The following is a 15,707-nucleotide window of genomic DNA, read 5'->3' as shown; positions in this document are numbered from 1 at the left end:
TACCAAACAGTGTTTCTTTGCTATTCATAAGGTTTTCCCTGGCCAATTCTTTCAGAAGTGGACGGCCTCTTCCTTCTTCTTAGTCTGTCTCAGTCTATAAACTGGGCTGTTACCTATGTACCAGGTGCATCTCACTGGGTTTTAAACACCAGAGGCTTCGCCTCAAAACTCATGTCTACATGTCACCACAGTAGGACAAACCGACAGACAAGTTTGTCTTGCTGTTGGAGACCTTTCGTATCCCCCCCACCTGGGTCCCTGTGGCTGACTGTTCCTCTGTCTAGCTTCCTGTCTTTTAATCCCCTTTTTCCTGCTCTTCTGGCCTGCTTCTTTGGGCGCCCCTGAGTTTCCCCTCCTCACCTAATCCATTTGGCTTATTGTTCTTCTCTTTGGCTTCCTGGGTTTTACCCTTTTCTCCTGCTCTTCCGGCCTGCTACTCTGTGCTACGCCTGTGCTTACCTTGCTCCCGAGACCCGGTCCCTCTTGGGAGGGTAACAAAGGAAAGTGTTCAGTGCAGATCAGTGAGGAAGCACAAGCCCGCCCGTGCACACCTTGCTCCCCATGGGGTCACTATGAGGTGGAATTGACTCAAAAGCAATGGATTTAGATCCAATTCTATACTACACTATACTATATCACCACTCATCTCTCTTTTGTACTGTGATGGCTTGCAAGTTGCATGAGACTGCAAGCTATGTCACTGGTATATCAAATACTAGTAGAGTTACCCATGTTGTGTAGGTTTCAGTGGAGCTTCCAGATTAAGACAGAATTAGATAAGTACAGGGCCATCCACTTCTGAAGAAATTGACCACTGAAAAACTTATGAAAAAGCAGTTAAAATACTGTCTGATATTATATTATATCACAACTAAAACCAAACTCACAGCCATAGAGTCAATTTCCACTCATAGTGACCTCCATTGGTTTTCCAAGGTGGTAAATCTGTATGGAAGTAGATTGTCCCATCTTCCTTTTGTAGAGCAGCTGGTGGGTTTGAACCACCAATCTTCTGGTTAGCAGTCAAACGCCTTAGGCACTGTGCCACCAGAGCTCCTTGATAGTATACTATAGATACCCATGTTATAGTGAAATATCTGCACTATTACTTAGGTATAGGACAGAAAATAATTTTTTTAAGAAGGAATTTGAAAGGATGAAGATATGGTCCCATTGCTTGATTTATGCTATGGATGAATTATATTCCCCAAAAAGTTTTCTTCAAATTGTAGCCCCTGTACCTGTAAATAAGAAAAGAATGTTTCTTGTTATGTTAATGAGGTCATACAGGGGTAGGGTGGACCTAAACCTAATCCATTCTGAGTGATATCTAATAAAAAGGGAAAACACATAGGGAAAGACAGAAACACAAGGGGAGATGCCATGTGATAATAGAGGGGGACACATCTATAAGCAGCAAAGAAACACACAGCATCGCCAACAGCCATCTAAAAGTAGAAGAAAGGCTCACAGAGGGAATTCATGTGGCTGAGACCCTGATTTGGACATTTAGCCTTCAGAATGGTGAGAAAATATTTTTAAGCCATACACTTTATGGTACTTTGTAATGTCAGTGCTATCAAACTAAGACTGTTCATTAATAGGTTGATTTTTAAATATTTTTATCACATTCCTTTATTATTCTTATCTCTGTGATGAGTTGTTCCCCTTTCTCACTCAGGCCAATTTTGCTAACTGGATATTGCCTAATGCTTTCTTTCACTTTAGCAAGCATGTTAGATTTATCATTTATCTCCTAAATTTTCTTATCTTATAACCATATCACCACTGGTGCTTTTTCTCATAACATACAAAACTTCTTTAAAATTGTCCTGATCTTGTGTATCACTATATTTTTCCTTCCTTTATTGGTCAAGCTTTTTAAAATAAATGATTCTCCATTCATTCATCCTATTACTATTGATGAGGTCATAAATACATTTAATTACTCCATCTGAATGATTCCCAAAAACTATACTAGAAAATCATCAAACACCTCTTAGTTATAAAACCCAAAAAATCTTTTCCTACATAATGAATTTTCATTACACTGTTAAAAATCCCCATGCTTTTCTCTCAATGTCAGTGACATACACTCTCTCCTTCTATGCAGTAGTGTTGTTCACACAGTGGTTAAAGCACTGGGCTACTATACAGATTTTGGCGGTTTAAACCAACCAAGAAGCCATGGCAGAATGAGGTGGCACTCTTCTTCCATAAAGACTACAACCTTGGGAACACTGTGAGTCATTTCTACTTTGTTCTACAGAGTTGCTATAATTGACTACAAAACAATAAGTTTTGTTTTTCTCTTGTACCTGGAAACTATACTATATTTCACCATATTTCATCTCCTTTACTTCCCTTTTCTGTTTCGTTCCACTTCACTTAACTAAAACCATTTTATTGTAAGTGTTCTGTTTAAATATTATTTTCTCCAAGAAGTCTTTTCCTATTACTACAGACTTGGTTAGATAAACTTATGTTGTTGTTGTTGTTACATGCCGTCGAGTCGGCTCTGACTCATAGCGACCCCTCCTTGGGTTTCCGAGGCAGTATCACTACAGAAGTAGGATTGCCCAACCTTCCTTCCGAGGAGTGGCTGGTGGGTTTGAACCGCCAGCCTTCTGGTTAGCTGTCAAGTGTTTTAGCCACTATGTTACAGATACACTTATAATACCATGCTATTCTCTTGGAAAAACATTTGTGTTTTATGAATAATTCTCATCTTTCTCATCTGATTACCTGCTCTTTACAATAGGATCCAGGTCTTTCTTACTAGAAGGCACTCAATATACATTCCTTGAAAGTAGGAATTGCTTCTCCTTAGCTTTTTGCTTTTGATAGTAAGTACCTTCTTCCCAAACATTTTCCTTACAGTTCTCCAATCTTCTTTCTAGTGGTTTCTGATGTCTATCCAATACCTGGCTAATTTCTCACCTTATAAAATTTGCTACTCCATTGTAGAACTCAAAGAATTCATTCTCCCTGCCTCTCTCGCATATGGAAGTAGGTTTGTGACATGAGCTTCAGTAATTAGATGAATCTGAATAAGAGATGTAGTAGCAAGTAATGCTATGAAAAGGCTTTCTTTTAATTTTTTTTCAAATTTATTATTTTTCCTTTATCCCTGTTAATATGTATCAGCTCTTTAGTTACTTTTACACTTCAATTGTTTCTTTATTTGGTACTCCAGGAATTCTCAATTATTTGCATTTACATGGAAGAGGCACATTTTCCCTCATCTTCAAAGATTCCCCTCCCATCCTTAGTGAATATCAATGAATACTTCTTTCTGTGTAAATATTTTCTTGACTTTTTAATAAAATAGTGGTCTCATAAAATGTTTATCCTTTTGTGATTGACTTATTTCACTCAGCATTATGTCCTTTAGATTCATCCATGTTATAAAATATTTAAGAATTCTTCATTATTTTTAACACTATTTAACTATTGTGCTTATGTACCATAGTTTGTGTATCCATTCATCCATTGAAGGGCATTTAAGTTGTTTCCATCTTTTTGATATTGTGAATAATACTGTGATGAATGTGAATATGCATATATCCATTTGTGCCACAGCTCTTATTCTAGGATGCTACTTTGGTCATGTTGTCAGAAAGAACCATTCCTTAGAGAAGGCTATCATGCTTGGTAAAATGGAGGGTCAGCAAAAAAAGGGGAAGACCCTCAATGAGATAGGCTGCTGCAATGAACACAAAGATGGGCTCAAGTATAGCAAGAATTGTGAGGATGATGCACAACGGGGCAGTGTTTCATTCTGTTGTACATAAGGCAGCTATGTGTTGGAGCCAAACTGATGGCACTTAACAATACCACCACCTAGTAGGGGGTTACTGGATGATGTGGCATTTCTATTTCCCGTGTTTTATACAAGTGTCTTACCATTCTCCAGAGCAGTTGTATCATTTTACAATTCCACTAGTGTAAAAGTGTTCCAACCTCTTCACACCCTCTTCAGCATTTGTTGCTTTCTCTCTTTTTTTTTGAATTTTGATGTTATTGCTGGGATGATATGGTATTTCATCCTTGTTTTGATTTGCATTTTCTAATGACTAATGATTGTGAGCATTTCTTCATATGTTTGTTGACAACCTGATGGGACCCATTCTGTGAGTAAGACTTTTTACAACTGTTATACAGAGGGAGGTTCTCTTATCCTATTTCTAATGTGAGCAGTGGCCACGGGAAAGTTTTTACCCAGTGAGGACACATTAATGATGCCACGTTATTCATCTAAATGGCAAATTTGATAGTATGATATTTCTACTCACAATCATTTTGTGGCTTAGTACAATATCAGGATGAAAATCTACATCTCAGGGTGTGGGATTCCTGCTCTGCTCTTGCTGACTAGTTAGGTACAATTGTTTCCTTATGTGGTACTCCAGAAATTCTCAATTATTTGCATTTACACGAAAGAGGCAAATTTTCCCTCATCTTCAAAGATTTCTGTCATTTGACATTCCCTGCCTAGACTATTTTTATCTATCTGTCCAAATGGCACTAGGACACTGCATTGCCATTCTTAATAAGATTGAAAGTATAATACACATAGTTCCCAACTTACAAAATATTTGATGTATGTATGATATTATGATATTATATGTAGTGTGTAATTTCCTGATATTTTCATCAGATTTTCAATTGCACATGCTCAATGCTATGATTTACTGTTCAAAACATTGCCATATAGCAGACATGGTTTTGACTGTTATATGGTAATATAACAATAAACATGAAAAATAAAAAGCAAAATAAAAATGAGGTACTAGACTTATGTCAGAGCTGACTAATGATGGAGTTGTTAAGATAGAAACCTTACATAAATTGGGGACTAGCTGTAAAAGGACACAAAAACTTAAGTAATTTACTAAGAATATATCCTAAAGAAGGGAGACCAAGACATAAATAAATATATGCACAATTATGTTCATCACAGCACTATTTACAATAACAAAGAGATGGAAACAACCCAAGTGCCCATCAACAGATGAATGGATAGCCAAATTGGGATACATACACACAATGGGATATGATACAACATAAAGGATTAATGAAGAATCAGTGAATCACCTCATAACATAGATGAACTTAGAGGACATTATGATGAGTGAAATAAGTCAGACACAGAAGGAAAAACATTGTATAAGTCCATTATTATAAAAAGTCAAGGACAGGTTTACACAGGGAAGAAAATTTTCTTTGTTATTTACCAGGAATGGGAGAGAAGGAGAAGGAAGAAAAAAACAGATGGATAATTAAGAGAGAGATTTGATATGGGTGAATGGATTTTAAATAAATATTAATGATAAATAAAACAAGAATAAATAAGATTATCCAGTAGTTGATAGCTTTTGAGGCTTAGGTTATGGCCATGTGGGCATTTATCATACTAGTCTTTGTTTCTGTTTGAAATGTTTTATAACATATTTTTGAAATATATCAATATCTATGGGAGCTGTGGTAGCCTAGTGCCTAAGGCACTTGACTGCTAACCAGAAGACTGGCAGTTCAAACCCACAAGCCACCCCTTGGAAGGAAGGTTGGGCAATCTGCTTCCATAGTGATACCACCTCAGAAACCCAAGGAGGGGTCGCTATGAGTCGGGTCTGACTCACCGGCATATAACAACAAAAAGTTTGCTAAATTATTTTTAAAATAAAATAATGAAATTAGAAAGAAAAAAAGAAGTTTTCAATATAAATGTTGTTGTTAGGTGCTATTGAATTGGTTCCAATTCATAGTGATCCTATTACAACAGAATGAAACACTGCCCAGTCCTGAGGCATCCTCACAATCATTGCTATGCTGGAGCCCTTCATTCCAGCCACTGTGTCAGTCTATCTTGTTGAGTATCTTCCCTTTTTTTGCTGACTCTCTGCCAAGTTTGATATCCTTTTCCAGGGACTGGTCCTTTCTGACAACATGACCAAAGTATGACAGATAAGTCTGGCCATTCTCCCTTCTAAGTACTGGCTGTACTTATTCCAAGACAGATTTCTTCATTCTTCTAGTAGTTCATGGTATATTTAAAATTCTACACCAACACCACAATTCTAATGCATCCATTCTTCTACAGTCTTTCTTTTCATTGTCTAGCTTTCACATGCATATGAGGCAATTGGAAATGCCTTGGCTTGGATCTGATCCACCTTAGTCTTCGAAGTGACATCTTGCTCTTTAACACTTTCAGGAGGTCTTTTGGAGCACATATGCCAAATATAATTCATCTTTTGATTTCTTGACTGGTATTTCCATGGGCATAGATTGTGGATCCAAAGAAAATGAAATCCTTAACAACCGTAGTCTCTTCTCCATTTATCATGATGCTGCTCATTGGTCCACTTGTGAGGATATATGTTTTCTTTATGTTGATGTATAATCCATATTGAAGGCTGCAGTCTTTGATCTTCATCAGTTAGTACTTCAAGTCTTCTTCACTTTCAGAAAGTGTTGGAGACCAAGAAAAAGACCCCCAAAAGAACATGATTGCAAGGCACAATTCTAATTACAGTTAAGAGCTGTATGGTTGAATGATTGCTTTGACAGACGGCAAGGCTTTTCTTACGGTTGAATGGTTGGTTTCAGCTTCATGTTCCTGGGACAGAACGTTGCCCCAGCAGCATGTTTGCTAACCTATTCTTCTGGAATAGAATTTTGCCCAAAGTATAGTATACCTTAGAAACCATTCTTTACAATCATGTACCTTAACAATCATGTTATATTTTAGAATGAGGTATCTTAGTGATTATTTGCTAATCCTGAAAGAGATGTTAACCTAATTAATTATCCAATACTTTTGGACTTGGGAAAATGTCTTTGAGTACAGGAAAGAGTAAAACTTCAACTTTTAATTAATAACTGATTGTTATAGGGAAATATTTGATTTTACTGTAAAACAATATTTGATTGAATATTTCATTGTTTTAAAGAAATATCAAAAATAATGATGTAATTGTATGCTTATGTATAAATAAAGCAGAGCGGATCCATCAGGGGTCACTCTCACAGAATATGCAGGGCGTCCTCCTGGCCCCTGTTCCTTAAACAAAAAAGAAAAATCATTCCGTGTTGCTTCATTTCGTGAGCTATGTGGTTTTGCTGGACGTGGAAAGAAAGCAAGATTTTGTCATCTGCATATTGTACCTTGTTAATGAGTCTTCCTCCTATCCTGATGCTGCATTCTTCTTCTTAGTTCAGCTTCTTAGATTATTTTCTCAGCATACACATCAATATGTATGGTGCACACTTTTCTTGATTTTAAACCACACATTGTCCCCTTGCTCTTTTTAAACCACTACCTAGTTGTCTACTTACAGGTTCTTCATGATCACATGTAAGTGCTTTGGAATTCCTATTCTTCTCAATGTTATCCATATTTTTTATGATTCACACAGTTGAATGCCTTTACAGAGGTAAACATCTTTCTGGTATTCTTTGATTTCAGCCACAAGCCATCTGAAATCTGCATTGATATTCCTGGTTCCATGTCTTTTCTGAAACTGGCTTGAATTTCTGGCATTTACCTCTCAATGTACAGCTGCAAACATTTTCAATTATTTCCAACAACATTTTACTTGTATGTGATATTAACAATATTTTTTGACATTTGCACATTCTGTTTGATCACCTTTCTTAGGAATGGCAAAAAATATGGTTCTCTTGCTGGTTGTTGGCCAGGTATGTCTCTTCTATATTTCTTGGTATACACTAGTGAGGGCTTCCAGTGTAGCACTGATTTGTTGAAACTTCTCAAGGGATATTCTGTCAATTTCTGGAAATTTGCATTTCGCCAATGCTTTCAATGCAGCTTGGACTTCTTCCTTTAATACCATCAGTTCTTGACTGTACACTAAATCCTGACATGGTTGAACCTTGACATGTTCTTTATAATAGAGTGACTCTGTGTACTCCTTCTATCTTTTGATACTAACTGCATTGTTTAGTCTTTTGCCCACAGAATCCTTTAATATTGCACCTAAAGGGTTAATTTTTTTCCTCAGTTATTTCAGCTTGAGAAATGCTGAGCTCATTTTTGCATTTGGTTTTCTGACTCCAGGTCTTTGCATGTTTAATTATTATAATTTACTTTGTCTTTTCTAGCCACCCTTTGAATTCTTCTGTTCAGCGCTTTTACATAATTATGTCTACCATTCCTCTACTCTCCATTCAAATACAAGTTTCAGAATCTATTTTGACATTCATTTTGGTCCTTCCTTCCTTATTTGTCCTTATAATGACCTTTTGCTTTCTTCATGTTTGATGTCCTTGTTGTCATTGCACTATTCTTCTGGTGCTTGGTCACTGATGTTCAGCAAGTCAAATCTATTCTTCAAGTCATCTCTAATTTCAGGTTGTATTTTGGCTTTCATGGTCTTGTTTTAATTTTCTTCACCTTCACCTTTACCTTTCATATGAACAATTAATGAGCTGTTCTATGGTTAGCTCCTTGCCTTGTTTTGATTGATGATATTAAACTTCTCTATTGTCTCTTTCCACAGATAGAGTTGATTTGATTGCAGTATTTTTTTTTTTCCAGTGTTTGTTTGTTGAGGCCAACTCACTGTTATGTTGTTGAAAAAGGGTATTTGTAATTAGTAAGTCATCCAAATTCCATCATGTGATTTCTGGAGTAAATTTTGTCACTAACTTTATTGCCATAAATTTAACTACCGATGCTTGTTTTTTGTTTTCAGTTTTGACCTTCCAATCACCAATAATTATCAATACATGTTGATTGCATGTTTGATCAATTTCAGACTTCAGAAGATGGTAAAAATGTTCAATTTCTTCATCTTTGGCTACAGTGGTTGGTGCCCAACATTGAATAACATTAGTATTAACTGGTCTTCCTTATAGGCATGTGGATATTACCCTGTCACTGCTAGAATTGTACTTCAGTGTTGATTCTGAAATGTCCTTTTCTATGATGAATGAGACAACATTCTTCTTTAATTTATCACTCCTAGTGTAATAGACAACATGATTGTCTGATTCAAAATAGCCACTTCCAGTCCATTTCAGATCACTAATTTTTAGGATATCAATCTGTACATATTCCATATAATTTATGACTACTTAACAGTTTTCCTAGATTCATATAATCCCATTATTATAACATTCCATGTCCCCATTACTAATGAGAGTTTGTAGCTATTTCCTTCTATTGTGAGCCATTCTGCATATGCAAATGAAGGTCTCAAAAGCTTTACTCTATGCACATCATTAAGGTCTATTCTACTTTAAGGAGGAAGCTCTTCTCCAGTCATATTTTGAGTGTTTTAGAACCTGATGGGCTCATCTTCCAGCACTATACCAGACAGTGCTTCCCTGCTATTCATAAGGTTTTTTTTTGTGGTCTGTTTTATCAGAAGAGGACTTCTAAGTCCTTTTTTCTAGTCTGTCTTATTCTAAAATTTCTGGTGAAACCTATCCACCATGGGTTAACCTATTGTTATTTGAAATACTGGTGGTACAGCTTCCAGTATCACAGTACATGCAAGCCACTGCAGTATGCCAAACTGACAAGCAACTATTTTTTTTATTATTTTTTTCACAAAAAATAAATCTCAAAAAATAAGCTTTGATTGATATCAATATATTAACTTTATGCAATATTTATCCATTTGAGAAGTTCTATTTTTTAATTTAGGTCAGATTTATCAAATTCTGTTTTAAGCCTTTTGAAGAAATACATGATTTTCTTTAATAAGATAATAAATAATTTACATTTAGAAGCTTATATTAAGGAAGCAAATTGTTATATCAAATTATTTTAAAAATATACACATATCAACAAATTTAATGAATTTTAGGTTCAAGCTATTTTGTCCACTTAAGAATAATGTGGTCACTGTCTTTCTTAATTCCTTAGTCCCTTTAATGCAGAAACTACTTTTAAGTGTCTTAAAGTTTCCAGAGATGCTACAAGCATATCCAATAAGTGATAATTATAGTTCACTTCTTAACAATATTAAGAATTCTCTGATCCATTTATACCTGTACATTTATAACTGTAATAGATTTTCTGAGATGTAATTCATAAAATCTAGCCATAATATGTATAGAACAACATTTAAAATATAGAATGCAAAGGTTTTTTTGGTGGTATATTTACAGGATTTTTCAGTAATCACTAGAGTCTAATTTTAGGAAAAGCAGACACCCTGTACCAATGAGTAATCTTTCCCCATCCATCCCCTACTTCCTAGCCAAATTGTAGGTAGCTACTAATCTACTCTCTATAGTTGTGCCTAATCTGGACATTTCATTTTAATTAAATCATACAATATGTGACATTTTGTGTCTTTTTTTTTCACATAACAGAATGTTTTCAATGTTCATCCATGATTTAGCTAACATGATTACTTCATTCTTTGTGTGTGTGTGTGTCTGAATGAAATTCCCTTATATAGATACAAAATATGTATGTATATATTTTTAATTTATTCATCAATCCATGAAGATTTGAGGTTTTTTTTCTCTTTCAGTTTTTAGCTATTATGAATAGTGTTGCTATGAGGATTCATTTATGGACATATTTTTACATTTTTCTTGGATACATATTTAGAAGTGGAAATTCTAGATCATATAGTAACTCTAGTTTTGGAGACCTACCAGACTGTTTTCCAAAGTGACAGCATCATTTCACATTGCAATCAGCAAAGTATAATGGTTTTAATTTCTTGACATCTATGCCAACACTTATCATTAACATTGTTTTTTATTACAGTCATTCTAGTGGGAAGGAAGTGAAGATGGATATCTTTTCATGTGATTATTGGTCATTTGTATATCATCTTTGGTGAGTTTTTTTATGCATATTATTTGCATATTTTTAAAAGTTTGTTGAATTGTCTTTTTATTATTGAATTGCCCAAGTTCTCTATATGTTCAGAATATAAGTCCCTTCATAAAGCTATGATTTTCAAATAGTTTTCCCCAATCCATATGTCATCTTTTATTTTCTCGATAATATCACTTGCAGAACAAAGGTTTAATTTGGATTAAATCCAATTCCTGTTTTTCTATTTCTTCTTTGCTAATGCTTTTGTTGAAGCAGCTAAAAAACCATTGTGTAACTGAAGGTCACCAGGAATTACTTCAACATTTTTTCTACATTTTTTTTTTAATTTATTTTTAGTATTGGTGCTTACATTTATGTCTATAATTCAATTTGAATTAAATTTTTGTCCCTTTGTCATACTGTGGTGGCCTGTGAGTTACTGTGAGGCTATGCCACCAGTATTTCAAATACCAGCAGGGTCATCCCCAGTGGACAGGTTTTAGTGGAGTTTGTGGACTAAGACAGACTCAGAAGAAGTATGGGGCCATCCACTTCTCAAAGAATTGGCCAGCAAAAATTGTATGAATAACAGTGAAATATTGTATGATATACTACTGGAAAATTTTATGAATAGGCCTGAAATATTGCCCTATACAGTGCCAGAAGATCAAGCTCTTAAGTCAGAAGGCACTCAAATTATGACTGGGAAAAGGCTGCCTTCTCAAAATAGAGTTGAATTTAATGATGTGGGTAAAGTAAAGCTTTTGGGACCTCCATTTGCTGATGGGGCATGACTCAAAATAAGAAGAAACAGCTGTAAACAACATTGAATAATCATAACATGGAATGTACAAAGTATGAATCTCGTTAAATTAGAAGTTGTCACAAATGAAATGGACAGCATAAAGATTGATATCTTAGACATTAGTGAGCTGAAATTGACTGGATTTGGCCATTTTTATAAAACAACTATGTGATCTAGTATGCCGAGAATAACAAATTAAAGAGGAATGGCATGGCACTCATGTAACAAAAAATGTTTCAGGAGCCATCTTGAAGTAAATGCTTTCAGTAATAGGGTAATATCCACATGCCTACAAGGAAGACCAGTTAACACTATTACTCAAATTTATATACCAATTACCAAAAGCAAAGACAAAGAAATTCAAGATTATTACAAATTTCTGCAGTCTGAAATTGACCAAGCATGCAATCAAGATGTATTGATTATTACTGGTGATTGGAATGCAAAAGCTGGAAACAAAGATGAATCACCAGTAGTTGGAAAATATGGCCTTGGTGATATAAATGATGCCATGGATCCCATGATAGAATTTTGCAAAACCAAATAATTATTCACTGCAAAAACCTTTTTGCCACAACACAAACAATGGCTATACACGTTGACCTGAACACATGTAATACACAGGAATCAAATTGACTACATCTGTGGAAAATGACAATGGAGAAGTTCAATATCTTCAGCCAAAACAAGGCCAGGAGCTGACTGTGTAACATACCATCCACTGCTCATGTTGTTGTTATTGTTAGGTGCTGTCATCTCTGACTCATAGTGACCCCATGTACATCAGAAGAAAACATTGCCTGATCCTGTGGCAGCCTCATGATCCTCGCTATTCCTGAGACCATTGTTGCAGCCACTGTGTCAGTCCATCTTGTTGAGGGCCTTTCCCTTTTTCATTGACCCTCTACTTTACCAAGTATGATATCCTGCTCCAGGGAATGATTCCTTCTGACAACATGACCAAAGTAGGTGAGATGAAGTCTGGCCATTCTCATTTCCAGGGAGCATTCTGATTGCACTTCTTCCAGGACAGATTTGTTAGCTCTTTTAGCAGTCCATGGTACTTTCAGTAGTTTTTGCCAACACCACAACTCAAAAGCATGGACTCTTCTCCAGTCTTCCTTTTTCATTGTCCAGCTCTTATGTGCATATAAGGCAATTGAAAATACCATGGCTTAGATTAGGTGACCCTTAGTCTTCAAGGAGACATCTTTACTCTTCAATGCTTGGAAGAGGTCTTTTGCAGTAGATTTGCCAAATGTTATATGCCCTCTGATGTCTTGACTACTGCTTCCACTGGTGTTTATTGTAGGACCAAATAATATGAGGTTTTTGACAACTTCAATCTTTTCTCCATTAATCTTGATGCTGTTTATTGGTCCAGTTGTGAGGAGTTTTGTTTTCTTTGTATTGAGGTACTCCATATGCAGATTGTGGTCTTCATTCTTCACCAGTAAGTCATCCTCACTTTTAGCAAGCCAATTTGTGTCATCTGTGTACCACAGGTTGTTAATGAGTCTTCCTCCAATCTTGATGCCACACTCTTTCTCATATAGCACAGCTTCTCAGATTATTTGCTCAGCATGTTGATGTTGTTGTTATGTGCCGTGAAGTCTGTCCTTACTCATAGCCACCCCTCCTTGGGTTTCTGAGGCAGTATCACTACAGAAGTAGATTGCCCCATCTTCCTTCCAAGGAGTGGCTGGTGGGTTTGAATTGCCAGCCTTCTGGTTATCAGTCAAGTGCCTTAGGCACTATGTCACCAGATTTGCTCAGCATAGAGATTGAACAAATATGGTGAAAGGATACAGCCCTGATATACTCCCTTCCTGATTGTAAACCATGCAGTGTTCCCTTGTTTTGTTTGAGAGACAGGCTCCTGGTCTATGCACAGATTTCTTAGAGCACAATTAAGTGTTCTGGAATCCCCATTCTTTCCAGTGTTATCCATAATTTGTTATGATCCACACAATCGAATGCTTTTGCATAGTCAATGAAACATAAGTAAACCCATATTTATTCGATCTCTATGCTGAGCAAATCTGGTAGCATAACTAAAATCAAGTCCAAATGAGCCCCAAAAGGTGAAATAGAAAGTGTGACTGAGGAGGTGATACACTATACCCGAAAAGACCTACTTGATTTTGCTAACATGTACAAACAGAAACCTGGAGAATATGTATGGGAATGGCTACTGAAGTGTGGGATAATGGTGCAAAGAATGTAACATTGGATCAGTCTGAGTTTATTGATTTAGGCCCACTAAATATGGATTCTTCATTCAATGTCTCGGCTTGAGAGGTTAGGAAAGGATCTAATAGTTTATTTGTTTGGCTTACTGAGGCATGGATTATGTGGTGGCCTACCTTAAGTCAAATTGAAATACCAGACCTGCCTTGGTTTAATGTAGAAGAAGGTATCCAGAGGCTTAGGGAAATTGGCCTCTTGGAATGGATTTATTAGATTAGACCCCTAGAGCCACAAATGGAGAGTCCAGAAGACATGCCTTTCACCAGTACCATGAGGAATAAATTTGTGAAGGAAGCTCCAGCATCCTTGAACACTGCTGTGATTGCTATTTTATGTAAACCTGATTTGACAGTGAGAACTGACCTAATTGAACTAAAATACTTAAATACTATGGGGCTGATTGGACCCCGTGGTAGTAGGGGCCAAGTGGCAGCAGTTAATCAACAAAGGGAGGGTGGGTGTGGTTACCATAATGGACAGCAGAATTGGAAGAGTAATCAGAATAGTCTGACTCGTGGAATTATGGCATTGGCTACTTGCTCATGGTGTTACTAGTAGTGAAATACATGGCAAACCTACTAAATATTTACTTGATCTGTATAGAAAGAAGAATTCTAGGTCATGTGAACAGCAACCTAGATTGAATCGTCAGAATACAGAGTCATGACCTCTCAATCAATTCCCAGACTTGAGTCCGTTTACAGACCCACAACCCCTTGAATGAAGGGGAGGCCAGGTCCCTTTGAGGAAGGACACCACTACATTGCCCAAAATCTACAATGTCAGTCTTTCTCCTAGCCTTCCCCAAAGGGATCTGAGGCCTTTTATGAGAGTGACTGTTCATTGGGGAAAAGGAAATAATGTGACCTATCAGACTTTTTGGGAATTACTGGACACTGGCTCTGAATTGACACTAATTCCAGGAGACCCAAAGTGTCATTGTGGCCCACCAGTCAGAGTGGGGGCATATGGAGTTCAAGTTATTGATGGAGTCTTAGCTAAGGTGTGTCTCACAGTGGGTCCAGTGGGTCCCTGAACACATCTTGTAGTATTTCCCCAGTGCCAGAATGCATAATTGGAATAGATATACTCAGCAATTGGCAGAATTCCCACATTGGCTCTCTGACATGGAGTAAGGGCTACTATGGTAGGAAAAGCCAAGCGGAAGCCATTAGAACTGCTTCTATCTACAAAAATACTAAACCAAAAGCAGTACCACATCCCTAGAGGGGTTGCAGAGATTACTGCCACCATCAAGGACTTGAGAGATGCAGGGGTGGTGATTCCCACCACATCCCCATTTAATTCAACTGTTTGGCCTGTGCAAAAAAACACAAGGATCTTGGAGAATGACAGTAGATTACCGTAAACTTAATCAGGTGGTGACTCCAATTGTAGCTACTGTTCCTGATGTGGTTTCATTGCTTGAGCAAATTAGTACATCTCCTGGTACTTGGTATGCAGCTATTGATCTGGCCAATGCCTTTTTCTCAGTACCAATTTCAAAAGACTATCAGAAGTAGTTTGCCTTCAGCTGGCAAGGCCAACAGTATATTTTACAGTCCTTCCTCAGGAGAATATCAACTCCCCGACACTATGTCATAATTTAGTCCATAGGGATCTTGATTACCTTTCCCTTCCACAAGACATCACACTGGTCTATTATATTGACAACATTATGGTGATTGGACCTAGTAAAGAAGAATTATTGATGACTCTAGACTTATTGGTGAGACATATGCATACTAGAGGTTGGGAAATTAACCCAATGAAAATTCAGGCACCTTCCACCTCAGTGAAATTTCTAGGAGTCCAATGGTGTGGGCATGTTGAGATATTCCT

This window comes from Orycteropus afer, unplaced genomic scaffold, assembly GCF_000298275.1.
Source record: "Orycteropus afer afer isolate SDZICR_OR568_19922 unplaced genomic scaffold, OryAfe1.0 scaffold00331, whole genome shotgun sequence".
Lineage (NCBI taxonomy): Eukaryota > Metazoa > Chordata > Mammalia > Tubulidentata > Orycteropodidae > Orycteropus > Orycteropus afer.
Note: the sequence above shows the minus strand (reverse complement) of the source record.